This window comes from Lepisosteus oculatus, chromosome 14, assembly GCF_040954835.1.
Source record: "Lepisosteus oculatus isolate fLepOcu1 chromosome 14, fLepOcu1.hap2, whole genome shotgun sequence".
NCBI classification, from domain to species: Eukaryota; Metazoa; Chordata; class Actinopteri; order Semionotiformes; family Lepisosteidae; genus Lepisosteus; species Lepisosteus oculatus.
Genome location: NC_090709.1, coordinates 56,450,235 through 56,477,031, shown reverse-complemented (window position 1 = coordinate 56,477,031; position 26,797 = coordinate 56,450,235). Strand labels below are relative to the sequence as shown.

Here is a 26,797-nt window from a genome sequence, read left to right as displayed (position 1 = left end):
TCACCAGATCTGTTTGTGATCAGACCATGGAGTCAGGGGCTATAACAAGCGCACGTTCCTTCCCAATGCTGAGGCGATCATTCAGAAGATGGGTGTGAAGAGAGACAAGCTTTGTCGACTAAAAAACAAGGCAGGATATGCACGGATACTAATCACTGGCGATAGTAATGTTCTCTTACTATTGAGAATCCTACATTGCAAGTTTTTTTGAAGACTTCGAAATAGGCACGGGTGGGGTTTGATAAAACGATCGTCGATTTACGAGACTGACGCCTTACCACTTGGCCACCGCACCTTCGAAAAAAAGTGGGAATAATGTTGTTCAAATTATTTTTTTTCTGAATCTGGTTTACATCGCCTGGAGGTAGCAACAACAATAAAAGGGATACTTAACAAGGCGATACACTGTAGCAGTGTGACTCCAACAGATGCTCCTGAAGAGGCTGGAGGTTTAAGCCAGCTCCTTAGAGCGCTCGGCCGTGTTACTCTCAACAGCGGCTCTTCAGCTCTTGTTGTTTGACCTAGTGGTTTTATGAAGCGTGGAAATGACCGCAACTTCGTTTTCTGAGATGCTTTCTCTCACGTGGTGAAATCTCGACCTCTTTGGCATCTCTGGCTATAGTTCTTCTGTAGAGCACCTCTGCTTATAGTGCTCTTGAAGTCATTTTATTTTTTACAGGAAGACGCATTCCCTAACAATCTCTCCTGTTTTAGAAATGCTTCATAAGGCGTGTTTGATTCAACGGACAAACAGTATACTAATTGTACAATGCAGATCTATGCAGCATTCGTACTGGATTTGACTGGGATTCTGAAATACTTCTTGAAAAGGTATTCAGATTTGAGAACCTATAATAAAAACACAGACCTGAAACTCCCTAGCTTCCAATCCTTTACTCTTCCTTTACTCTCGTAGTTTTCAAAACGACCTCCGTTGTCGGGCGCAGTTAAAGTGGAACTGGCCTGACTGCACAGGAAAGTACGGAATGATAAAATGTTTCTATGGCTCAAAATGTCCCTTTAGACCCTCGTCATGTCTCTGTGAGGAACGGGTAGGTAGAGAGGTTTAACAGATGCTCATGATGTTTCACACGGGGTGTTACCTGTTGTAGTGTTTCAAAAGATGTGTTAGCGGACCACAGATTATCTTGAAAAGATTTGGGTTTGCACTGGCTGGGATTAAAAAACTGACTAAATTATTTGGAAGGCGCCTGTACCACCAACACACTCCCGAGAAGCACCTGCAAATTATCACAATCCTCTCTCTCACCTACAAAGTTATGGAGAGACAGACATCCAATGAAAGCTCAAGGCTCCACTCAAGGCTTTATTCACTCAAGGCTCCACTCTTTTGTTGTGATGTCATTTTAATAATATTAGCTTTGCTAAGGTGTCATTTTTGTCTCTTAAATGTAAAGTCTGCTCCTTTCTTCCTGGTATAGAAAGAACGTGTTCCATCTTTGTTTAAAAACACCACTAAAAGTAAATTATTCAGCTCTACCGCCTGTGTGCATTGACAAGACATCTCAAAAGGACATATTAAATAAGAACACGATCCTTCCTGTTACCATTCCTGTGGTTGGGGCGTTGTTTCACCCTTTTACGTTAAATCATCAGTACTGCTGTTTTTTCTATGCATAGTTTTATCAAGAGCACTTAAAAGATGCAAATAGGTTTCAAATAAAATAGAATTGAAGGACAGTCGAGTAAGGAGGTAGAAAAAAAAGCACGCCCCCGTCTGGGAATCAACCACCGTTTTGGATGCAAAAATAACAGATTAATTTGTGCCCAGCCTCTTGAAGCTTCGATGCGATTATTTTTCCTTCCTTATTTTTTCATTCCTATGAATTTACTCTGTAGTAGAAGAAACGCGAAAGTGGGAAACTGCAGGCATTCTTCGTGAGTGGTGTGATCAGTGAGCATTTGCACATCTCTAAGTCTGTTCCATTAATTTTTTTCATCGGGGATGTAGCTCAGTGGTAGAGCGCATGCTTCGCATGTATGAGGTCCCGGGTTCAATCCCTGGCATCTCCAGGTGCTTTATATTACAGTACTCACATCGCAATCTTCTGTTGAGTGAGAACTCTTTGCTCGTGTTCAGAGAGAGCCAGGTTTACACAATTAAATGCAGGTACACTCGACGTGCTGCAGAGTTGCGCTGCTGTTTTAAATGTACCTCATTTAGTTCTGTTAAATCCTAAATTATTTGAACTAATTTAGTTAAGGAAAATGCAAAAGAGCATGACAAGTATTGATCGTATAAAATATCCATGGCACAACTCGAGAAAGTACTCAAGGACTACACATCGACTTTTGATGATTACAAGAGATTCAAGAAACACAACCGTCCGCACCTGGGTTTGGATCCTGAACGCTAGAGTTAAAAGAACATAAGCGACGTTTATGACCTATAAACTCTCTAAATTGTCTTATAGTTTATGAAATAAAACAATTTCTTAATAATTACTTACTGATGATAGACGATTTATTAAATTTTAACAAAATCACAATTACAAACTTTTTCGGTTAAACTGTTATTCACATACTCTAACGTAAATAAACGTTAGTGTCTTCCGGTGTGTGAGCCAATTTCTCCCAAAAATATTCGTTAGTCTGTCGGGAGGCTGTGCAGGGTGTGAAGAAATAGAATTTCTAAAAGACAGGCTCCCTAAGCTTAACATCAAGGCAGAAAAAATGCTGTTTTCTCTACAGAAATGCTCTTTACATTTCAGCACTGTTGCAACTCCCTTTATAAAGGGTGTGCACACATATACAACCAAGGCATTGAAAGTTTTTTTTTAATTATTGTTCCAAAAAATGTTCCATTTGTTTTCTTTTTAATGTTGTTGATTAAAAGATTTTATTAAATGAGAAAAAAATCTGAATGTGAAAAAAGGTCCAAATGCTATTGAAAAAAATTAGTAATGTGAGGAAAGATGGATTGTGGGAGCCCCTTAACTACCCATGTCATGCTGTATTTCTTACTCATTCTACTGGGAGTGGTGCCGTCGCTTCTGGATAAAGTCTGTCAGTGGTCATTCCAGACGGGTCAGGTATGACTGCTCTTCGGCACAAGAGACACGTGACTTGCGAGGATCCCGACAGTGTGGACCTTCTTTCGGAGCCCGGATAGCTCATTCGGTAAAGCATCAGCCTTTTAATCTGAGGTCCCAGGGTTCAAGTCCCTGTTCGGGCGGATGTGCTGTTCTTAAATCTATTGTGAATGTCATTCTAAATAGTCTTATCTTTCACTGTTCTAGCTGTACTGTGGTTATTTTAAATGTCCATTACTTGTATTTACAGTAGTGTATTTAGTGTTTCATTTCACAAACCGAAAATGTTCAAGTAGATCTTGTCACTCTACTCCACGTAATCATCTAAATTAAATCACAGTAGAGTACAGAACACGCAGTGAGGAGCTCACACAGTAAGTACTCTTGAATACGACAAGAGGAAAGGCACACTACAACTCTGCAGAACATCACGTCCGAGTTTACAGTGACAGCAGAGGTTGGAAGCGACGTAGTTTTTTAATACTCGCTCGCTGAAGATCTCTCAAGAAACCTCGGTGGAGATTTAACGGGTGTCTAATAATCACGTTCAAAAAGGTGAATATAAGTTTTTTTTAACAAGGTAGCCTTAATGGCAACACGGTGTGAGTAGATCTTAAAGCAGCTGCAGACAAAGTACCCGTAATGGCAAAACAGTGGTTTGAGTTCGGCTTTTCTTATTTCTTCTGCAGAACCAGTGGAATCGGAATATACTGATCCGCATAAGAAGCGCTTTCAGGTTCTGATCATTTTTATTGAGCGCTGCTCTAAGTACCACAGGTAAGATGGCTGTTGGTCTAAGGCGTTGTGTTCAGGTCGCAGTTAACCCTGGAGACGTTTGTTAAAATCTAACTGCTAATAAAGAGTTCTTTCTCGTTAGAGAAGAAACGATAGAAGCCTTAAGCGGGAAAAAAATCACAACATCTCGCATTTCACGTGTTTAATGTTAACTGTCTCAGTGGTTGCCTCGGTGATTGATGGCTCTTCTCCCTCGCAGGTTGACGGCAAACTTCTTCAGAGAGGGAGTCTCCCACGCACGGCTTTTCTTTATCAAGAGCTGAGACAACAGAAACAGACTTCAAACTGACATGAATTACTTCTTGAGCGTTTATGACCGTCTTTAAAAGCTGAGAGCAGGTGAAAAAGTCTTTGGAAATGAGGAAATGACTGCTGACAGTAAACAGAGCTGACGCTCAGCTGCGGACAAGTGCTCCTCGTTAGTATAGTGCTGAGTACCCACGCTTGTTGCGCGGGAGACTGGGGTACGTTTCTGTGACAGGGCGCTGGTTTAATTTTTTAACAACCTGACTTCACTTAAAAAGTGTGTACTGTGTACTACGTTTCGGACTAGTTACTGCGGTAGAATATGGAGATCATCTCCAGCTTTGAGCTCAACTGCAACAAGAAGTCCTGCTAAATGTAGTATAGTGAGTAGACATCGCGAGACAACAGAACGAGAGTAGAAGGCAGGGATATAGTGTAAGGGCGTGATCTGTGTAGTTACCAAAATAGTTAAAATAATATAAAAACTTCTCTAAATTTAGATACACAACATTTATGGTGACCAGAGATGAGTGCTTGACGGACTCAGAGCGAGCAGAACACTGCAGATTTTAGTTCTCTTGCTGGTAGAAACGAACTTTTGAATTTTCGGACTTTTCGTTTAGCTTGCGCCATGGAAGATATGGCAGCCGCGCCGAGAAGCTTTGCTTATGCCCGGCTTTTTCCACCGCTTCTACTGAACCTCGGAGCTCCGGATTTGTATACGGAATACAAGATATGGATGGAGTCGTACAGAGTTTTTTTAAATAGCCGGTGGATCTACAGAAGCTCAGGATGCCTTGAGACGTGCTACATTACTGCACTGTATCGGGGCTTCCGTGCAGCGGATTTTCGCCAACCTCCCTGGAGAAAAAGACTGTAGCTGCCTTAGACGCTTCCTTTACACCGCGGAGAAATGTGGTTTTGGAACGGCATAAATTTAGGCAGAGAACTTAGTCTCAGGACGAATCTGTTAATGCTTTTGTGACTTCACTAAGAGAACTGGCTAAATCTTGTGACTTTGGAGTATTGGAAACTGACATGTTAAGAGATCAACTTGTGGAAAAATGTGCACATAAGAGACTATAAATTGCTGCAGGAAGAAGGGCTGACTTTAAAAAGAGCTCTTACAGTCGCTAGAATTCATGAAGCAGCTCAAGCAGAATCAAGAATGCTTTCTGACCACAGTGACAAAGTGACACTGAACGGGGCGCTCGCTCAAACTTTACAAACAAAAGCCGAGCAGCCGGACGCAGTCATGCTAGAGATATAGAAGAACAGGGGACGGCTGACATTACATGTTACAGGTGCGGACTAATAACGCACAAAGCAGATGAATGCGGAGCGTGAACAGCAAAATGTCTACACTGCAAGAAAACAGGACATTGTGCACATGTCTGCAGAATATCACGTCCGAGTTTAAGGACAAGTATCCCTTTTATTGTTGTTGCTGCCTCCGGTTTACATTTGGCGATGTAAACCAGATTCAGAAAAAAATAATTTGAACAACCTTATTCCCATGCTTACTCGAAGGCGCGGTGGCCAAGTGGTAAGGCGTCGGTCTCGTAAACCAAAGAGCGTGGGTTCAAGCCCCACCCGTGCCTGTTTCATTTGTCACCGCTTTCCTTTAGTTTCAAAGTCTTAAAAAAACTCGCAATGTAGGGATCTCAATAGTAAGAGAACATAACTTTCGCCAGTGATAAGTATTCTTCCATATCCTGCCTTGTTTTTTAGTCGACAAAGCTTATCTCTCTTTACACCCATCTTCCGAATGGTCGCCTCAGCATTGGGAAGGAACGTGTGCTTGGTACAGCCCCCGACTTCATGGTCTGATCACAAACAGATCTGGTGAGCCGTCAGTCCAGGTTGGAAGTAACGTTTGAAAGCACTAAAAATCTGACTTAGGAACGAGAAGACCGTGTTTTTTTATACGAGTAAACGATAAAATAATATACTGCCTGCAAGACTATGTCAAGTTCAAGTTCAAGTCCAAGTTTATTGTCATTATACTCATACACAGGTATATGGTATAACGAAATGCTATTTAGCTAGCTCTCGGACATAAGTAGTACAAAGAAAAAAACACAACATCAATACAATTGTATAACAAAAGAAAGACAACAGCCGATGTGCAAAAAACAACAACAGGCAGTGTAAAAAACAACAAAAAGGTAACAGGTTATGTGCAAAAACATGCATCAAAAGAATGAAATAAAAGGATAGAAATGATGGGGAGTGAGCTTTTGACATGTATGGTAGAGGTAGATTTTCAATGTGTGTTTGGGTTTTTGGTAAGAAAGAAGGCACTGTGAGGTTCAGATCATAGGTGAGAGGTGAGGAGAGAGTGAGAGAGGCTGGGAGTTTAATAGTTTGATAGTGCGGGGGTAAAAACTGTTTCTGAGTCTGGTAGTCCGGACCCGAATGCTCCGGTACCGTTTTCCATGTCATGCTAAACGCCATAAATTGTGTTCGTCCAGTCGTATCAATCGTTCTAAAGTTACGGAAAATCGGATGCGACTGGTGCAATCAGTACCAATTTTTTCAGGATAGTCAAGCGGTTTAAAACAGTAAATTCACAGCTTAGTGTCTTTTAAGCTTTGTGTTTCGATCTCCAAATAGAGGCACGGGTTATAATCCCACTCCCGACAATCAGGCGTTTTACCCTGTCTTTTTTACCTGCCTTTACACTGTTTCAGTCTCGTTGTGCTCGCTGACAATCACAGTACGGGGAAAACGGAGAAACTGCTTAGCAAAAACATAACGGACAGAAAAAAGCTTTGTAAACACGTGAATGTGATTAGCAGCAGTAAGGTATGCATTCAAATGTTTAAGGCTTATTTATAACAGCAGCAGAAGAAAGGTGCAGTCTTTGTGAAAATTCGCGGGTTTTTATGCTGCTTGGACTTCTTTCAAGCCTATGAAGTGACCCCCGTTTTATTTTCATTTTCAAACTTCAGAACCGAATAACAAAAAGGTTTCATGTGTGACAGCATTCCGTTGCAAATACCGTTTCCACGATGTATTCAGCGACGGGAATGAAATGTTTTAGTGCTGGCTCAAATGCGAGGAATTTCAGAAAAACCTGGAAAAGCAACACCTGCAGTAAATGACAAATCTAAAGCGTATGGTCAGCATGAACAGAACAACGCAATGCTCTGTAAAAACGATCTGAAGCCGCAATTACTCTTTTATCTCGGGCAGTTCATTCCGATACGATGTTTCCGCAGAATAAATGAAATGCCGAACTCCAAACATGTTGTTGCCATTATTGTTACTCCTGCTGCTGTAGTTTTAAGCTTTAATCAGTGGGTATGTAATGTTGTAAAAGGGCTGGACTACTTTGTTCAGTCCAAATTCCACTATGTGAATTTATGCTTTTTTAATATAAGCATTAGCAATACAATGCGTGCTCAGAAACCGTTACTTATTAGCTTAAGAAGCGGCAGTGTTTTGACAAAGTGTGGTATTGGAACAGAAAATGCTGAAGTGTTTAATACTTGCTTGTGAGCAGATCTCCCTCGATTTAGACACTCTTGTTCGGCCGATGATTTTAGATCAAAATCTGAATCAAGTGGAAAGAAAGCTGAATTACGCTGGGTACTGGGTATCACTGTTACGCCATCAGGTCATGCTAGGAGGATTGGGGGGATGAAATTGACACAGAGGGACCCAATGTGGGGGCTGAACCCACAGTTCTGAGATTAAGAGATTCTTGCTCTATGGACTGCGCCTATATAACTCTTGTGCTCCAGCAGTAATGTTTCTGGGTGTGGATGAACATGACATTATAGACTGACAGCAGGAACACGTTGCCCACAGGCAGTGACAGTATCGCTATATTTGGCTGCAGTATATTGTGTTGAGAGCAGCATTAACTTTCCTGCAGAGATGCGAGCGCCTTTAATACAGCTCTTTCAATCGGACAGAGTAACAGGAACTGACCTAAAGTTTCGGCTGTGGATCCATCTCCACATGGGGGACAGTAAAATAGCGATGAAGTAATGTTTCTGGGTGTGGATGAACATGACATAATAGACTGCCAGCAGGAACACGTGGCCCACAGGCAGTGACAGTATCGCTATATTTGGCTGCAGTATATTGTGTTGAGAGCAGCAATAACTTTCCTGCAGAGATGGGAGTGCCTTTAATACAGCTCTTTCAATCGGACAGAGTAACAGGAACTGACCTAAAGTTTCAGCTGTGGATCTATCTCCACATGGGGGAAAGAGACAGTAAAATTGCGATGAAGAAACAGAAAGATTTGTGCTCGCTGCAAAGTAGGAAAGAGGTGGTCAGACACATAAAACAGCTTGGTGATAATTTGCAGCGACAATTTTATGTTATTTAGTACACGGATTTCTCTTCATGTTCCTTAAGATGTGTAATTTGTATGTTTGTTGTATGAGAACATTTTCTCCTAAAGTCCTGTCAATTGACAGTGGAGAGCTAGCTGGTGCACATCTTCAAGAAGACTCTCTTTAAGGCGATTACAAGTTTCTCGAACAAATCTGTGTCATATTTTTAAAATAGTTTAGCTAATGAGCAACGAGAGTACAAATAAATTCTCCCACCCTCCATTCGAAGATAAAACTCCATGTGCGAGTCAAAGTTTCCTTGAAGCTACTGATGTTCGTCATTATTGGACATTCCCGGTGATATTGACTAAGAAGCTCAATTTTTACGTGCTGTAGTTCAACATGTGCAAAACTTTCGTATCCCCTGCAAATATCGGCAAGGTCAGTGATATTCTCAACAATTTGTGCCATTGCAATTCATGCAATTGGTGCCATACTTTTTCGAAATGTATACTGACATGCCAGGATCAGAGGGTCATATTTAAAAAACTGGTGCATTAAAATTTCTTGTACTTCAGGATTTTGATAGTCTGTTACATTGTCTTTCACACGTCGGTGTTAGAACTGTGAGACATTTTCATAATCAGGGGGAAGGCCGTAGCAATGAGCAGAAAGTGCAGTCACCTTTTCCCAGTGTAAGTCCGTGTTGTGGTGAGTTTTTAAAATTGGTTTGCGATTTTCTGAAATATATTCCATACAAAAATATAATTTGGACAGTCGCTATTTATTTGGATATTCCTTTTCAGTGAAGATGTCTACAGTATTCCAGCCGGATTAGTACTGATCGAAGAGAGCCATCTACAGGCGAAACGCGACATAACATCACAGCAGCACCATTTAAGGTGGAACGAAAAACACGCATAAGAAGCTGGCGAATAAGAAGCCAACTTAAGCCTCGTAGCAGACCCTTGGAGGCACGCTAAAAATAATCATCTTTCCAAGTACTTAAGAGTCATATTTAGATCGCTTTACTGCAATTTTATTTGATTGATGGGAGATGTGAAGCCATCGAGCCTGTACTGCACTTTCACATTGAAATTGAAGCCATTTCTCATGCTTTCTCTCAGTTTCGGGGCTGCAATTGAGTGTAAAGGAGGCGACTTGAAATTGAAACATGTAATCACCTTACTTAGGGTCTTCACGACGGGGTGCGTCAGCTAGTTCTCCATTATTGTTAGTTTACTGGACTCCTGAAGAAACCTATACAGCGAAGATACAAACTGCACAGTTTAAGGCACATGAAGAGAAATCTGTTTGCTGATTGACTCAAAAAATGTCGATACAAATAATCTGCCAGGCTGATTTACTTGTCTGACCACCTCCCTCAGTTCCCCTTTGCTGTTAGCACAATTCTTTCAGTTTCTTTTCTTGTATTTTCCTTGCTATTTTAGTGTTCCCCATGTATAGATGGATCCACAACCTAAACCGTTTTCACCCTGTGTTTCTGCAGCGTCAGTCTGTATGAGGAGCATGACTTGCACAGCTCCAGTGGCGCAATCGGTCAGCATGTGGTACTTATACAGCAGTGCACAGCGGAGTTATGCCGAGGTTGTGAGTTCAAGCCTCACCTGGAGCAGTATCTTAAGCTACTGAGAGCAACTGTCGAGTTTAGATACTGTAAGGTATTTGATGGAGATAAATTAACATCAAATGAACAAGTAAAGATTTATTTCGAGTCACAATCAAAGAAGGCTCCACAGCTGAAACATTGTGTTTACTTCCATTTTCAGCATTGAATAAACCTATACTTTTCCATTTGCAGCCCACGCATGCTGTGATGCAGCTCCCTACTTAAATTACTATCAGCTGTGTACCTCCAGTTGACCTGTACACAAATATATGAGAGAGGTCTACTGAGACAAGAGGAGCACTGAAGATTTGATAAAGCTCTCGCATTAGATTCTGTGTTTATGTTGTTCCCCAGATTTGTTTTTAATGTTCTTTCTCTTTTGAAGTTGTTGCGTTTGTTTTTTTTTCTGATTGGTAGCTACAACGGGTCAGTTGCAACAAACTGGCTGCTGAAATTTGTCAGCAGCTCTGTAGCAAACCTGTTCTCAATTGCAACAAACCTAAAATAACAGCTGCTCCCCATTAGATGTTACTAAAGTAGGAGACTAAGCAGACGAAGTGGAACAATAGATTACATTGGAACTGTCCTGAATGTAGTGGAAATAATATCGTCATTAAGTAATGAACAATTGCTTTCCAGACACTACAATTATTCACAAGGAATTTTATCAATACATATTTTATAAATAAAAGTGTAATATCTTAATAATGAAGTTCAATGTTATCTATATCAGTAGCTGTATTACAGGTAATGCATGCATAGACTTTATTATACTATAATGAATTTTCAGGTATCCCGGGGAGAGAACTGAAATGAAGGAAATACATATTTAAAAGGGGTGTAAGTCTTAAATGTGTTCTGTCACATAGGGGTGTTAATTGAATAGATTTGTTGTAATATTATTTGACTCTACACTTGTGTTTCTCAGGAGACAGCATTAATATTGGGGATTTGCGGATACAGATAATAAGTTGTACTATACAGGCAAATGTATGGTTACCTTAATGAAAAAAACTCTTATCATTACCCTTTTCAACATTATTATTTAAGACAGTCTTTCAGAACAGTATTCTCGTATTAGTGGCTATAGTCTAATGATAATGGTGGTGAAACAGGCGAAATGTGCGGAAAGAATTGGAGATGGAACAGGAGACTCATCCAGTTGATAGAAAGCTTGGGTAGGACTGCACAAACACCGTGCCAGTGCTTAGTAGCATCATTTAAAAATAATACGTGGTTTAACAATATCAACTGCTCTTCTGTGAGCTCAGCTCCACTACTAGTAATACATTGCCCACATTTTCAAATTAGATACATGTGTTTTCTACGTGTATGTAATTGGTACTTTTTTGTTTTAACTGATTTAAAATATAATCTTTATAAAACAGACAAAGGGTTTATGTGTCGGGCTGAAATTCACACACAAGTAAGGAAAGATATCGCGCCCAGGAAGAAATCCAGAGTGGAGACGCCGGCGATTGAAAACAACCACATACAGCCTGTATGTGCTCTACAACTGAACGAAACTTCCGACAACTACTGTATCTTTATCTGCAGCACTTTCTTTTAGGAAGAGTGAGGAGTTTACAAGCCTAGAAAATAAGACAACTAAGTGAACGACAAATTTTCACTTTTTGATTAAAGAACATAAAAAACAGCTTTCTTCCAGCCAAATTCAAACCAGAGAACAAAGAGTTCCCAGCTGTTTCCACTATATTCCTCCGCTCTTATAACTGAGTTATCGAAAACACAGGAAGCCCACCTTTTGTCTTACATAAAGCACAATGTAGTGCAGCGGTCCTATTTATTTAAAACCCAGTTCGAAATCAAATCTCATTCCCATAGTCCTGTTTAGTTTGAATTTAAGCAGTTGTAGCAGCAATGCTTGGTAATAAGACAGAATTAAGCGTTGCTGTGCTTTCCTTAATGGGGCCCCATCTCACTCTCCATCTCTGTGGTGCAGCCACAGAGAAAGTATTCATGCAGGCTGATTTAAGATGTTTTCTTTTGATAAGGGACAGCTCCGAAATGGGGATGAACTTAGATAAGCCTGGCTATCATGATCAATGGTCATCCATTGGCGCCTATCTGTCTAGGGAGTGCCAAATGGACATCTGGACTGCATTCCTAAGTGTCAGGAGTAAGTGACTCGTATCTCACATTGATCAACCAATCAGAGACTGGCAGGGTGTGGTAACACCATGTGGGTCTCCAATGCCCGCCAAACTCTCAACCAATCAGAACACATCTGTGTCTTGGTCAAAAAGGGAGCGCAAGCTCAGATCAGGGCTCTCCTTGGCCATTTTCGCGCATCCTCAGAGACAATCACGTGACAAAGGCTGTTGTCTGCAAAGGGACTTGGACTTTGTTCTAAGCGCGGGGCCGAGGATCCCGTACGTACTCAGAATTCTACCAATGTGAATGCTCCGCTTGATCAACGGCAACCCACAGTTGGACCCTCGTCGACAACCTGAATAGCTTATTCAGAAGCAGCGCTGGACCGGGAACAAATCAGCTTCTTCCTGGGCAAAAGAGTGACTTGTGAGGACTAGCCGTCACACTGCATAGAGTGCATAGTGCATAGAGACTTTCTACTAGCCAGCCGGACTGCTGGTAGATCCCCTCGGAGCAACGACTGCCCTGCGCGCCGCAGTCAGATTCCTCCGCCCGTCCTACTCCAAGCTGCACCTCGACTGGTTGGCCGGTAGCCAGAGGACGCCGGGACAACGCCCATTGGACAACCGCTGGGACCGAGGCTGCAACAGAGCCTGTCAGCTGGTTTGGTGTTCGTGCCGGGAAATTCCAAATCAATACACAGTGGATAAGTAAACCCCATGTTCTACATTGCGTCTCGAGAATTCAATTGTACCTCAACACAAGTTGTTATCAATTTAATTCATGAGTAATGTATTTACTTCCGAGTTTAGAGTAACAGTGGGTAATAACACTGATTAGCGATTTGGTAACCGAACGATATATATTGACATATATTCTCTGTTGTGTATCTCTTTGTGTTGGCATCTCTTCGAGATTATATACTTTGTATATTGATAACCCTCACAGTAAGGTCTGCTGCTCATATCCAGGCAGACTAGTATATGTTTGGTGCACAATTTATATGAATAAATGTATCTCGTGTATTGAACCCGTGTGTGTGCGTTGTTAGTTGTTCTGACGATTGATTTTCTCAAAACCACAACGAACAACCTCGTGATTACTGCTACAATTAATAATTGTCTCAGTAAACCCATCAAACCTCTACACTTGTATAGTATAATTTATTATCTGTACCCGCAAATCCCCAATATTACTGCTGTCTCCTGAGAAACACAAGTGTAGAGTCAAATCATATGAAATAATACAACAAATCTATTCAATTAACACCCAGATGTGACAGAACACTTTTAAGACTTTAAGACCCCTTTAAATAAGTATTTCCTTAATTTCAGTTCTCTTCCCTCCATGGGATACCTGAAAATTCACTATAGCATAATAAAGGCTGTGCATGCATTACCTGTAATACAGCTACTAATAAAGATAACATTAAAGTTGATTATTAAGAAATCACGCTTTTATTAATAAAATATGTTTTGATAAAAGAAGTCTTAATAGAACCTAGGTAAATCCCTGTAGTAGTCTAACACCTACAAAAAAGAAAAAAAAACAGAACAACTTCAAAACAAAGAGAAAAAGAACATTAAAAACAAATCTGGGTAACAACAAAAACACAGAAAAGTGAGTGCTTTTTCAAGTCTTCGGTACTCCATCGTGCTCCTCTCGTTTCAGTAGACCTCTCTCTTATATTTGTGTATTGGTCAGCTGGAGGTCCATTGCTGATGGTAATTTAAGTAGGGAGCTGTGTCAGCATGTGTGGACTGCATAGGAACAAGTAAAATTTTATTCCATGCTGAAAAGAGAAGCAAGCAACGTTTGAGCTTTGGAGCCTTCTTCAGGTCTGACAAGGAACAAACCTTTACTTGTTCCTTTCATGTTAATTTAGACCTGATCTCCAGCAAATACTTAACAGGACCTAAACTGGTCAGTTAGTTTAAATATTTGAAGATATAGGCCACACTGCTCCAGGTGAGGCTTGAACTCAATCTCAGCATGAGTTCGATCGCACCACTGGAGCTGCAGAAGTCTTTTTTTACACAGACTAATGCAATTGCAAGTAGTCACGAAACAAATGAGAACTGTAGCTGTACACTTGAGACAGGACGCTACTGTATTAATTTTGTTTAACACTCCAGTCGAACAAGCCGACATGTCACTATTGCTAAATCGTTACAAAAGACGCCAACTAATGACCAGTTTTATTTTTAACAGAACTTTACTGAAAGTTAAACTTATAAAACTACCTGAGCAAATAAATACAACAATTATTGTTCCTCTGACCTTCTCAGTATTTCTTTTTTTAAATTAATACATTTATTTATCCACAGTGTGCCTTGTGCTTACTTTTCTGAACTCTCTCTCCTGTGTCAGTAGGAGCTTACATTTCAAGTTAAGTTCTTTAATCAGTTCCAATATCTTCCTTTCAAAGTAGGGAAGAGCAAGCTGGCATGTTGTTTTGCCTGTGGTTATTCTTTATGAATATATCTTCTGACACCTGTGCACAATCCTACAACATTACAAGAGAAGCACTATAACAGGAGTCATAAAAAGGTAAGAAGCCACTTTGAACAATCTCTCGGAATTGTACAAAAACTAACGCTTTGCTTGGCTGTCATTTGGTTTGTATACCAGTCCATCAAGAGCCAGCACCATCATCATCAGGTCATGTGCAGTCCTACACAACCTTGCGATTGACTGGGATGAGCTACCTTTTCCATCTCCATGGCATGCAGCACACTCTGGCTGTTTCAACACAGTCATTATTGGACCACAGTGCACTGTCTCTTCTGTCCTGTGGCTATCATAATCACTTTTAAGAAGCCAAGTTTTTTTCTTTAACATGTGCTTGGGTGCCACCCATTTCCTTATTATCCCTGCTTTCCACTGATAACCACAAATACAGAGACCCATCACAATAAAATACTTAGCAAATCTATTCAGTTGACTCCCAAATTTTATAGAACATATTAAAAGCTCCCACTCCATTTATATAACCATTTGCTCTGTTCTGTTCTCTTCACTTCCTAGCATATCTTAAAGCTCACAACTACTAGTAATGATTGACATTAAACATAAATAGCAAATGACACTTCTGTAAATACACACATTAATAAACTTCATTATTAATAAATATGGTATGAGTGTAAAGCAATTTTAATTAATATTCCAATACATTTCCAAGCAACGGATTATTTCCACTATATTTGGGAGCCTTCTAATGCAATCCTGCATTACACTGAGTACGGTGCTAAGCCATATGAAGACAGTTTAAATTAGTCCGCTACATTAGTTACTCTGGAGTGCTGCAGTTGTTACTTTGTGTTCATTGCAATTGAGAACAGGTTAAGTTCGGCACTGCGGACTAAGCACAGCAGCAAAGTTTGTTGCAATTGGACTTAAGGTGGAGCACAAGTTTAGACGGCATCTGCGTTCTAAGCACGGGTTGAACTCCTGTTAGTATGCTACTTTCAGTTCGATGCAATTGACCCATAGAGTTTGCCCTAATAAGGTCTGAATGAAGCTTAAGCAGAGCCAACCCATTGCCTTTATAACTTCCATTAATCTCCACCCATCTTCCCTCGCTCACTTTTGATCTTTCTAAGACAAGCATTTAACTGGAGTTCAGCCCAATGATACTGCTGAGAACCAGAGAAAAAATATATATATATTGTAACGCCCTCGCCTGGTGGTGAGGAGGAAGCGCCCCTAGGCGTGCATAGTACCGCTGGGCATGCTGGGAGTTGTAGCCGGGGAGAGTCTGAGGGTCAGCACGGTGACCAGCGGCTGACCCTACCTGTGTAAATAATGTCCTAGTAGTTCTAGTGCCCTGTGTAGTCTTATAAGTGTATAGCGTGTTGTTAAGTAATTACCACCCTAAAGATGTGTACGTGTTCTGTCAGTCTCCTCATGTGCATGTATATGCTGTGTTTGGTTTTGTGGTTGTTAAAGAATTAAGCTATTGCTTGGTTTGTTAATCGCGTCTCCACTGGTCCTTTGTTCTGAGAAAAACCTGTAAACGCTACATTGGTGTCAGAAGCGGGCAGGATGGACAAATCTTGGCAGACATTAGCCGATTCTGTCAAGTGCTGTCTGACTCTAAAAGAGACAGAACCCATCGGCAGCGCACATACAGTGCCTTGCGAAAGTATTTGGCCCCCTTGAACTTTTCAACCTTTTGCTACATTTCAGGCTTCAAACATGAAGATATAAATTTTTTATTTTATGTGAAGAATCACCAACAAGTGGGACACAATTGTGAAGTGGAACGAAATCTATTGGATTTTTGAAACTTTTTTAACTAATAAAAAAATGAAAAGTGGGGCGTGCAAAATTATTCGGCCCCTTTACTTTCAGTGCAGCAAACTCACTCCAGAAGTTCAGCGAGGATCTCTGAATGATCCAATGTTGTCCTAAATGACTGATGGTGATAAATAGAATCCACCTGTGTGTAATCAAGTCTCTGTATAAATGCACCTGCTCTGTGATAGTCTCAAGGTTCTGTTGAAAGCGCAGAGAGCATCATGAAGACCAAGGAACACACCAGGCAGGTCCGTAATACTGTTGTGAAGAAGTTTAAAGCCGGATTTGGATACAAAAAGATTTCCCAAGCTTCAAACATCCCAAGGAGCACTGTGCAAGCGATCATCTTGAAATGGAAGGAGTATCAGACCACTGCAAATCTACCAAGACCTGGCCGTCCCTCTAAACTTTCAGCTCAGACAAGGAGAAGACTGATCAGAGATGCAGCCAAGAGGCCCATGATCACTCTGGATGAACTGCAGAGAACTACAGCTGAGGTGGGAGAGTCTGTCCATAGGACAACAATCAGTCTTACACTGCACAAATCTGGCCTTTATGGAAGAGTGGCAAGAAGAAAGCCATTTCTCAAAGATATCCATAAAAAGTCTCGTCTAAAGTTTGCCACAAGCCACCTGGGAGACACCCCAAACATGTGGAAGAAGGTGCTCTGGTCAGATGAAACCAAAATCGAACTTTTTGGCCACAATGCAAAACGATATGTTTGGCGTAAAAGCAACACAGCTCATCACCCTCAACACACCATCCCCACTGTCAAACATGGTGGTGGCAGCATCATGGTTTGGGCCTGCTTTTCTTCAGCAGGGACAGGGAAGATGGTTAAAATTGAGGGGAAGATGGATGCAGCCAAATACAGGACCATTCTGGATGAAAACCTGTTGGAGTCTGCAAAAGACCTGAAACTGGGACGGAGATTTATCTTCCAACAAGACAATGATCCCAAACATACAGCAAAATCTACAAAGGAATGGTTCACAAATAAACGTATCCAGGTGTTTGAATGGCCAAGTCAAAGTCCAGACCTGAATCCAATCGAGAATCTGTGGAAAGAGCTGAAAACTGCTGTTCACAAACGCTCTCCATCCAACCTCACTGAGCTCGAGCTGTTTTGCAAGGAAGAATGGGCAAGAATTTCAGTCTCTCGATGTGCAAAACTGATAGAGACATACCCCAAGCGACTTGCAGCTGTAATCGCAGCAAAAGGTGGCTCTACAAAGTATTAACGCAAGGGGGCCGAATAATTTTGCACGCCCCACTTTTCATTTTTTTATTAGTTAAAAAAGTTTCAAAAATCCAATAGATTTCGTTCCACTTCACAATTGTGTCCCACTTGTTGGTGATTCTTCACATAAAATAAAAAATTTATATCTTTATGTTTGAAGCCTGAAATGTGGCAAAAGGTTGAAAAGTACAAGGGGGCCGAATAATTTCGCAAGGCACTGTAGGGAGCCTGAGCAACTCCTGGGTGCGACAGGTGGCCACAGCCCTTACCAGGGCTATCCAGTAGTGGTCCTGCCGGTAGAATTGGGGCGACTGCCTGCTACTCCCGCCCAGTGGATGCCCCAAAGAGAAGATACCCTCCCTGCCGGAGCTGACCAGCGATTCCCACACCGACGGAGGAGTCCAGCAAGGGGGAAGAGAAGCCAGCCCGTGCAGCAACCCCCGCGGAACAGCCCCGCACGCTGTTTTGCGACCGCAGCGGGAAGAGGCGACACTGAGCCCGGTTCTGCTGGGCACCCAAACCTCTCACTCCGCGATCAGTGTCGGGAAACGGGAACGGGTCGGCTCAGCGCGGGGACGGCCGCCCTTGAACACCTCAACCCCCTCTCCGGAGAGCGCTGTGAAGACCGGCACCCCTCACACCACTGTGGGGCGAGTCGGCTATAGCCTGTACCTCCAGTGCCGAATCGAATCGAGGAACAACCCTGCCTGGCCCTGCTTGACACGGGTTCATCGGTAACCCTACTCCGGCCGGGCATCCTCCCCGACACCGAGGGCACCAACCCCCCAGGATGAGAGGCCTCCAGCCTGCGGCTAAGGACTGTGATGGGACAGCTCGCCGCAGTGCGGGGGAAACAGGTGCTTGCCTTTCGTCTAGGTGCAGCGATGGTGCGCCACCCCTGCTACCTCGCACCCATCCAGGAAGACTGCATTCTGGGGCTGGACCTACTGCAGCGAGTGGGGGCCAGTTTGGACTTGGGCAGGCAGGAGTTGGTGTGGCAGGGGGAGCAACTTCACCTGGTGGAGGACAGGCCCGGCGAAGGCTGAGGGACGCGGGCTTGCCGGAGCCGGGGGAAAAAGAGTCAGTGGCGGAGGTGTCAGACCGGGCCTGTGAGCCGGGGAGCAAGCGTGCCGGATCCTGCCCCCGAGTCGGCCGGGGGGCCAGACAAGGCGGCGGCGGTTGCGTGGAAGCGAGGCGCGGCGTTGAGGACCTCTACCAAAACGACATCGAGACTGGTGACCCTCTGCCATCCGCATCCCACCTGGACGCATGGCACACGCCAAGCGGACCGCCGCCGAGGAAAAGATCCGGGAGATGGCCGCAGCGGGAGTGATTAAGCCCTCCGCGAGCCCTCGGCGCCAGCTGTATTGGTCCAAAAAAAAGAAGGCTCGTGGAGGTTCTGTGTAAACTACCGCAAGCTGAACGAGGTCACCTGGAAGGATTCCTACCCCCTGACGAGGATAGACGATGCCAAGGACTACATCACCTGGTCGACCTGGTTCAGCTCCCTTGACCTCCGCTGTGGCTACTGGCAGGTACCACTCGCTCGAAGCCTCTGTGGCAGTTTACTGCCTTTGGCCTGTGCAATGCCCCGGCGACTTTCAAGAGGCTGATGGAGAGGGTGCTGGCATCGGTCCCGTGGAACCAGTGTGTGCTGTATCTGGACGATCTGCTGGTTCATGCCCAGGGTTTCGACCAGGCCTTGACGAACCTCCAGGCGGTGCTGGCCTGCATCCGCCGTGCTGGCCTGAGGCTCAATCCCCGCGAGTGTGAGCTCCTGAGGCAGGAGGTAACCTTCCTGGGACATGTTGTTGGACTGTGAGGGGTGGCTACAGACCCAGGTAAGGTCGCCTAAATGAGGGGTTGGCCGACCCCCCGCACTGTCGCGGAGCTGCGCAGCTTTCTGGGGTTGGCTTCGTATTACCGGAGGTTTGTCCGGGACTTTGCCAGCATCGCTCCCCCGTTGCACCGCCTCACCGATAAGGGCCGCCGTTTCGACTTGAACTCGGGCTGCGAGATGGCTTTCAGCCGGTTACGTGAAGCTCTGGTGGGGGTCCCCGTGCTGGCCTACCCCGATCCGTGGTTACCGTATATCCTGGATACCGATGCGAGTGTCTCGGAGTTGGACGCGGTGTTGGCGCAGGAGGGGCCAGATGGGGAGCGGGTAGTTGCCTACTACAGTCGGGTTTTGAATAAGGCTGAACGGAACTACTGCGTGACCCGTCGTGAGCTGCTGGCGGTGATGGTGGCGGTCCGCCACTTCAGGCCGTGCCTGTTCAGGACCCGATTCCGGTTGAGGACCAACCATGTGTCCCTCACCTGGCTGCTCCACTTTAAGGAGCCAGAGGGGCAGATGGTGTGATAGATGGAGGTCCTGCACGAGTGGTGCACGGCCAGCCGGGCGTGGGGCATTTCGGCTTTAAAAAAAACTTCTTATTGGGGCCTTTGCCACCGGGACATGGAGCGGTATTGCCGAACGTGTGCGGTGCGCGTGGCCCAGAAGGAGCCCCCCTCTAACAACACCAGGTGGGGATTTCTATGGAGCAGGTGGGGGTTGACGTTTTGGGCCAGTTTCCGCGCACTGAGGCTGGAAACTGCTATGTCCTGGTGGTGGTGGACTATTTTACAAAGTGGTCGGGGGCCTATGCCCTCCCGGACCAGAGTGCCCCCACCGTGGGCGATGCACTACTGGAGGGGATGTTTGCCAGGCTAGGGGTGCCGGAGGAATTACACAGTGACCAGGGGCGTAACTTCGAATCCCAGGTCTTCACCAGAGTGTGCCAGCGCCTGGGGATCTCTAAGACGCGGACCACCCCGCTGGATCCCCAGAACGACAGGTTGGTGGACCGGTTCAATTGGACTTCAATTGGTTTGAAGAGTTCTGCTGTGTTTTTGTGGTTAAGGCGATGGACTTGAAGTCCATTGGTGTCTCCCCGCGCAGGTTCAAGTCCTGCCGACTACAACAATCTCCTTATGTCATCGTGTGCCTGCATAAAAATGGAAATGCACTGCTCTACTTTTAAAGCGCAAAATTGCTTGAAACCGCTGCCTTGGAAACAAATTCTTCAGCGTCCACGAATGACATTTCGCAGCTGAAAGCAGATAAGGATGCTTTTAGTGTTCGTGTGTCTTGTGCCCTACTTCCAGCCCTTGAAAACCTAATTAGTAAAGCTGAAAGAACCGACTCCATGGGTGTTGGTCGTGCACAAGGAGGAGCTGTGACAATAGCAGAGCAGGAGTGAGGATGGCGCAGATGGAAACTCGTTTTCATGCGCTCCTCTGGAAGGAATGAAAATAAAAGTCGAAACCCAAAACAGTAGTAGCCATAAGAGTAAATGCCTCCTAACAGCTAGCAAGCGCTCCTAGTTAGTGTCATGGTGTGTATCCCTGCCTGAAATGCGGGAAACTGGGGTTTGATTACCGACGGGGAGACAGGTAGCTTTTTTACAATCAGATTCCAATCTCTAATGCTGTGTGTGAGTTTACGTAACTTTCCTTTTCTCACATTTTCTGACGACTATTCCAAATGGGCGCCATGTCAACTCCTAATACTTTTCAAAAACATGCCTGCATGTTTGATTATTTTAATTTTTAAAAAGTTCAATATTGATCATAACTAAAGAAATTAATGATCACGAACCAAAAAAAGGGCTGAAGATGCGAGTCACTCTTGAATTAGAGCTGGGTGACACGGGCTTCTGTTCTGATATGGTTGTACGAGAAGCAAGAGGAATCTCTTCTCTCCTATGGAGCATGAGCTGAATCAGGAGTGAGACATTTCGCGTGTTCGTGCATATGTCAACGCATGACCTACATCGTAAAACTAAAACTAAATTAAAAACTAACATTAAGTTATCAGAGACATTAAATTATATACAAACAAGAGACAGGCAAAGTAATAATTCTACATTAAGTGTCCTAACTAATTGAAATGACCAAACTAATTGAAATGGTCTGATTCAGAGCCTGTGCAGTTTGTGTAGAACGACACCAGTACTGAACCCTCAGCACCATACTGAGCACAAGTTGAGCTGCTCTCCATCTTTGCTACCCACGGGATTTCATTCCAATGGAGCTCAGAGAAGGAGCTGATCTCCAGACAGTAGTGTTAAGTTGTCTGCAGCCTCATGCGAATTTCGACAATTTACCCAAAGTGTTTTCTATAGCTTTAAGGTGCAGTTAATTTATATAAAGGAAGGTAAATCGTTTTAACGCAACAAAAGCCAGGCAGGAGTCAAACATACAATTTCCTGATCTTAAGTCAGACGCGTTATCCATTATGCCATTGGTCTTACATCGCTCAATTGCACCATAGTGACCTCAGTGCCACTAATAGTAATACATACTGTATTTCTGATTGAGCACTGAGTGCAAAGGTTGAATAAACTTTGCTCCTGCCATCGATTCGGCGTGAAAAAACACAGCATTAAAGTTTCACAGACAAATGCAGCATGCCGACAAAACCAATTTTAAAAACAACTACGGCACACTACGATTCGCACTGACTCTGAAAAGTGATCACGGCAGATGTTGTTCCCTGCATAACGCTGAAGGGACCAAAGAGCATTGCTGTTGGGAAGACAAAATGAGGCTTTTTTTTGCCTTGATGTTAAGCTAACAAAGACTATCTTGAAACACCTAATTCAGTCTCTCAACAGACTGTCAAGCAAAGTTTTTACCCATTGAACTCGCAATAGAAGGATGGTCTTAACCCACAAACACTTAGCAGCAGCGAAATTCAAACCTACCCCTGCGAAGAAATTGGAGCACAAACCCAGCACCTTAGACCACCCAGCCACACTCCCAACACCTTACTTTTTTCAGAGGACGCCGGGTTCAGCTCTTGGTGTCCGACGCTTGAAAACGACAGCACCTTCGTTTTCCGAGATGTTTCCTATCACTTCTTTGTCAGCTCTGAATATAGTTCTTCTTTGGAGCAGGCTTCAGACCTTTTATTTAATGTATAAAGGAGGGCGCATTCCTAAACGTGTAATTCCTGTTTTAGAAATGTTTTGGGCGGTGTGTTTTATATAGTATTCTGATTGTATTCAAAATAACAGTATTCTGATTGTATTCTGTAGACCTGTGTAGCAATCGTACTGGATGTGACATGGATTCTGAAATGTTTCTTGAAAAGGTATTTAGGGTTGCTTGAATCTATAACAAAAAAAGTGACCCGAAACTTCCTACAGATGCAGCCATTCAAAATGGGTGGGGTATTTCGCGTTATAAATTTTGAGCTTTTAAATTTAAACTGTGTATTACAGCATGTTAATCATCAGTCATTAAAAATTTGGTATATTTTATGAAAGCAAGATTGCTCAGTTGGACAAAAGTACACAACCTACCTTTATCAGAAATATTTATGCATCAAAGCCTTTACCGAAGATATTACTAATAGTATTAATAATGAATGACTTTGGACAAGCTGTAAACTCAAAGTATAATTTCTTTACCACATTTGTACAAGCACTTGGAATCTGTCCAAGCCCTACTTTGTCAGGCATTCTCTTTTACTGCAACGGACATAAAAACTCCCTTGCTTTTTAACAGGGCGTTTCATAATTTCTAACTACGAAAATTATTTAAACTGCGACACTTATCATTCAACCAGAGCTCAAAATATCACAAGTATCCTCAAGAGCACAGCAAAGACTGTATTAAAAGATACTTGTATCAGATACATGATAATCCAGGCTTTTTTATCAACGCTTTCTTTTCCGTATACCAGATATTATGGAACCACTTCAGAAGGATGTCAGCCAGCCAGATTCCAGGAATCGGTACTTTAAAGAAAAAATACTCCATAATATTCCATTTCTCCCTTAACATTTTAAGCATCGAAGTCTTTAGCTAACATGTGAAATAGCATGTTAAAAAGTGGTAGTTTTAAAGCTTTTCTGCTAATATAATATGGAATCGCGTATCTAAAGAAATTAATAACGATATGATTATATTCGTGTACTGCGACATTTCTTTGAAAAAATAGAATAGCAATATTATGGACAATTAATTGACTTTTATATTTCTAAATATCACAACATGATCGAATTTAAGTCATTTTAATAACAATGAACAGTCACCTATGCGTTACAATATAAACATTTATATTGATTTAAATCGCGTTTTGATTTAAACCGCAAACGCGTGTCTAAATATATGTGTTTTTTGATTCACAATCAGACAAATGCAACATAAATTGATATATTTATCTTCTAAGTATCTTAATAAACTTTCAGCATAGCTTTCTCCCCGTTTAGATTTATTTTTCTTGGGATCTTGGGATCAAACGTGGAAAGATTAGATTGTAATCGTTTTAATTTTTTAAATACATTTTAGAAAAGTGTAATCTATACTAAAAAGCTGTACACCACCTGCTATAAAGATACATATTGTAATACTTTCGGGCTCAGATAGGACGGACAGAAGAACTCAGACTTGCGGAGTTAAATCTCAACAAAACCACAACAAATCTCAATATCTAGTATGAATTATTTGTAATACAAACCAAATATAGCCCGCAAACTCACTCAAATTCCTCCAATTATCATAATCCCGCTCCTTATGCAAAACCAAACCCTCCTCCCATCCCAGTTTATCCTCTTTATCATAAACTAAATCCAGCTCAATTTTCAACATAAAGCATTACACAAAATCAATACGTCAACACTCTATACTCAACAACGATAATTCACAAACAACCAAAACATGTAACTCCACATTCCCAAATAGACCTAATTTCCATAGCCCCATCCCCTAATGCAAAACCAACATCCCTCCCCTGTTCTCTCTCTCCGCTGGCGTTTGTAATCGTTTTTATTTTTAAATAAATTCTAGCAAAGTCATGTATTTTTAAAATCTTAAGATTTCTATATTTATGTCTTTATTTAGTGGTTTCATTAGTGACAAAGGCTAAACTTTCTTGGAAAAATGTCTTTTATGTAAACCATGTTTGCTATTAATTCATTTAGGGCTAGAATATGTTCATTGTCTTCCAATGAAAGAAGGGTTCCTTTTGCCGTAGTCGGGTTGACATTAGAAGCTTGCCACGCCCGGACTGTTACACCAACGCATTAGCATGTTAAAGCGATTTCATTGAGGAGCCTAGCTTTCTTAACTAGTAAGTAATGTACTTTTGGAGGGGGGAGGTGTCTTTCGCTGGAAATCTTGCCCCCTTCTACTTTGAAAATACCTGTGAAACCGGTTTAATTCGTCACAGCCAGCACTCCCGCAGAAAGGGGGGTTGTACTTGTTAATGTCTTAGCCGGAACACATCATTATATCTCATTTTGTATTTCTATAAAAAAATCGTTTGCCCAGCCTAACACTATTGTTGTTATTGTTTTTATCCTGTAAAGCGCTTTGAGCAGCACAGCTTTCTCACCAGTTAGATTACTTTTTGATACCATCCTTAAACAAAGCAGAAACTTCTTATATTTTCCGATGACATACAAGTGGAAAGATTACAGATTTTAATCGTCTTTTTTCTGAACCAGGGAAAATCTGATCCTGTTTCTCTATAACAATAATAAAAAACTTTATTTTACATATCACCTTTAAAAGTGGCATCTCAAAGCAATACAGTAGATGTAAACCACAGATTACAAAGTAAATACCCAGACAAGTTTTTAATAAAATGCTTTTATTCATTCAGCAGAGAGAGCGTAAAACCTGGGCATAACAGCTGTTCCTTTTTCTGATCACCCGCTCTCTGGATACATGTCTCACCTGTCCTGTTCTTTGTTTTCCTAATTTGCTGATTATGCTTTCTGCGATCCACTCCTGCCCTCACACCTAAAGAAGACTATTTTAAATTTATTTGCGCGGTCCATTGTGCAATTAACACTTGTATGTGCTGTCCTTAAGGTGATATCACATAAAGGTGATATGTAAAATAATGTTTTTTTTATTGTTATAGAGAAACATGATCAGATTTCCCCGTATCAGAAAAAAAGATCTAAAGTATACTAGTTTGTCACTAGTATACTTTTAATACAGTCTTTGCTGTTGTAGCGGTGAGGCTTATTAATAAGGCAGAATTAAGTGTTTCTGAGCTTTCCCAAATTAAGCCTAATTTCTCTGTTCATCTCTGTGGTGCAGCCACAGAGAAAGAATTCATGCAAGCTGATTTAAGATGTTTTCTTGTGATAAGAAACCAGCTCCCAAAGGGGGATGCACTTAGCTAAGCCTGGCTATCATGATCAATGGTCATCCATTGGCGCCTATCTGTCTAGGGAGTGCGAGTTGGACATCTGGATTGCATTCCTAAGTGTCAGGAGTAAGTGACTCATATCTCACCTTGATCAACCAATCAGGGACTGGTAGGGCCGAGTAACCCACGTGGGACTCTGATGCCCATGGAACTTTCAGCCAATCAATGAGCTGAAGTTCCTCCAGGTAAAAACAGGCAACACAGAGATTCAACAAGATTCAGAAGGGATTCTGGAGAGGATTCTGTGGACTGTTCTAAAGGGAATTCAAAGGAGAATTCCAGGGCAGGACGGCCCAGGAGCAGAAGGCTCCCAAGGGCAGGACATCCTCGCAGCGCGCCTCCTGACCATCCTGAGACTCAGCCCGGACAACCACGGAACGGCCAGTGTGTCCGAGTGCCAGAACTTTCCTTTGTTCTAAGAGTCTAGAGTGGAGGTTGCCAGAGAGTATCCAGCAGCAGGCCTCGTGAACAGGTCGGAACTGTGGACAGCTGAATCACTATTCAGAACTAGCTCTTCATCATAAACGAACTGGTCCTCTTCCTGACTTGCTGGGACCCACAGTCATCTTTTCTCCTGTGCACAAACTGTGCTAGTTAAACAACACCAACTAGCCGGTCAGTGAGCATCAGCAGCGCACCGTCGCAAGCCGCACAGCACAGCCTGGCACGGAGCCAGAGAGCGTGGATTGGACAGCAACAGCCTGCAACTGTTTATTTGTGCCCGCAGGAGATCTGAATCCCCAGAGATTGGATGAGTATTCAACTTCAATGCATTACAGCTCGAGAATTCAATTGTTATCCAAACCAGTTGATATCAATTTAATTCCTAAGACTTATGTACTTGTTTGAGTATCTAATGTAGAAGTTGTAACCAAGTTCACTTTACGAAACGGTCTTAATGAATGATATACTGAA

General features: G+C 42.6%; 4 non-coding genes across 4 annotated transcripts; all 4 read left to right on the top strand.

Moving 5' to 3' along the window:
- Nucleotides 1-1,962: 1,962 nt before the first annotated feature.
- Nucleotides 1,963-2,034, top strand: trnaa-cgc (transfer RNA alanine (anticodon CGC)). The gene has a single exon. It is a non-coding gene; the product is annotated as a tRNA-Ala (tRNA).
- Nucleotides 2,035-3,123: 1,089 nt separating this feature from the next.
- Nucleotides 3,124-3,196, top strand: trnak-uuu (transfer RNA lysine (anticodon UUU)). The gene has a single exon. It is a non-coding gene; the product is annotated as a tRNA-Lys (tRNA).
- Nucleotides 3,197-5,623: 2,427 nt separating this feature from the next.
- On the top strand, nucleotides 5,624-5,695 carry trnat-cgu (transfer RNA threonine (anticodon CGU)). Its single transcript has one exon. It is a non-coding gene; the product is annotated as a tRNA-Thr (tRNA).
- Nucleotides 5,696-9,928: 4,233 nt separating this feature from the next.
- trnai-uau (transfer RNA isoleucine (anticodon UAU)) lies at nucleotides 9,929-10,022 on the top strand. Its single transcript has 2 exons — nucleotides 9,929-9,966; nucleotides 9,987-10,022. It is a non-coding gene; the product is annotated as a tRNA-Ile (tRNA).
- The last annotated feature ends 16,775 nt before the right edge of the window (nucleotides 10,023-26,797 follow it).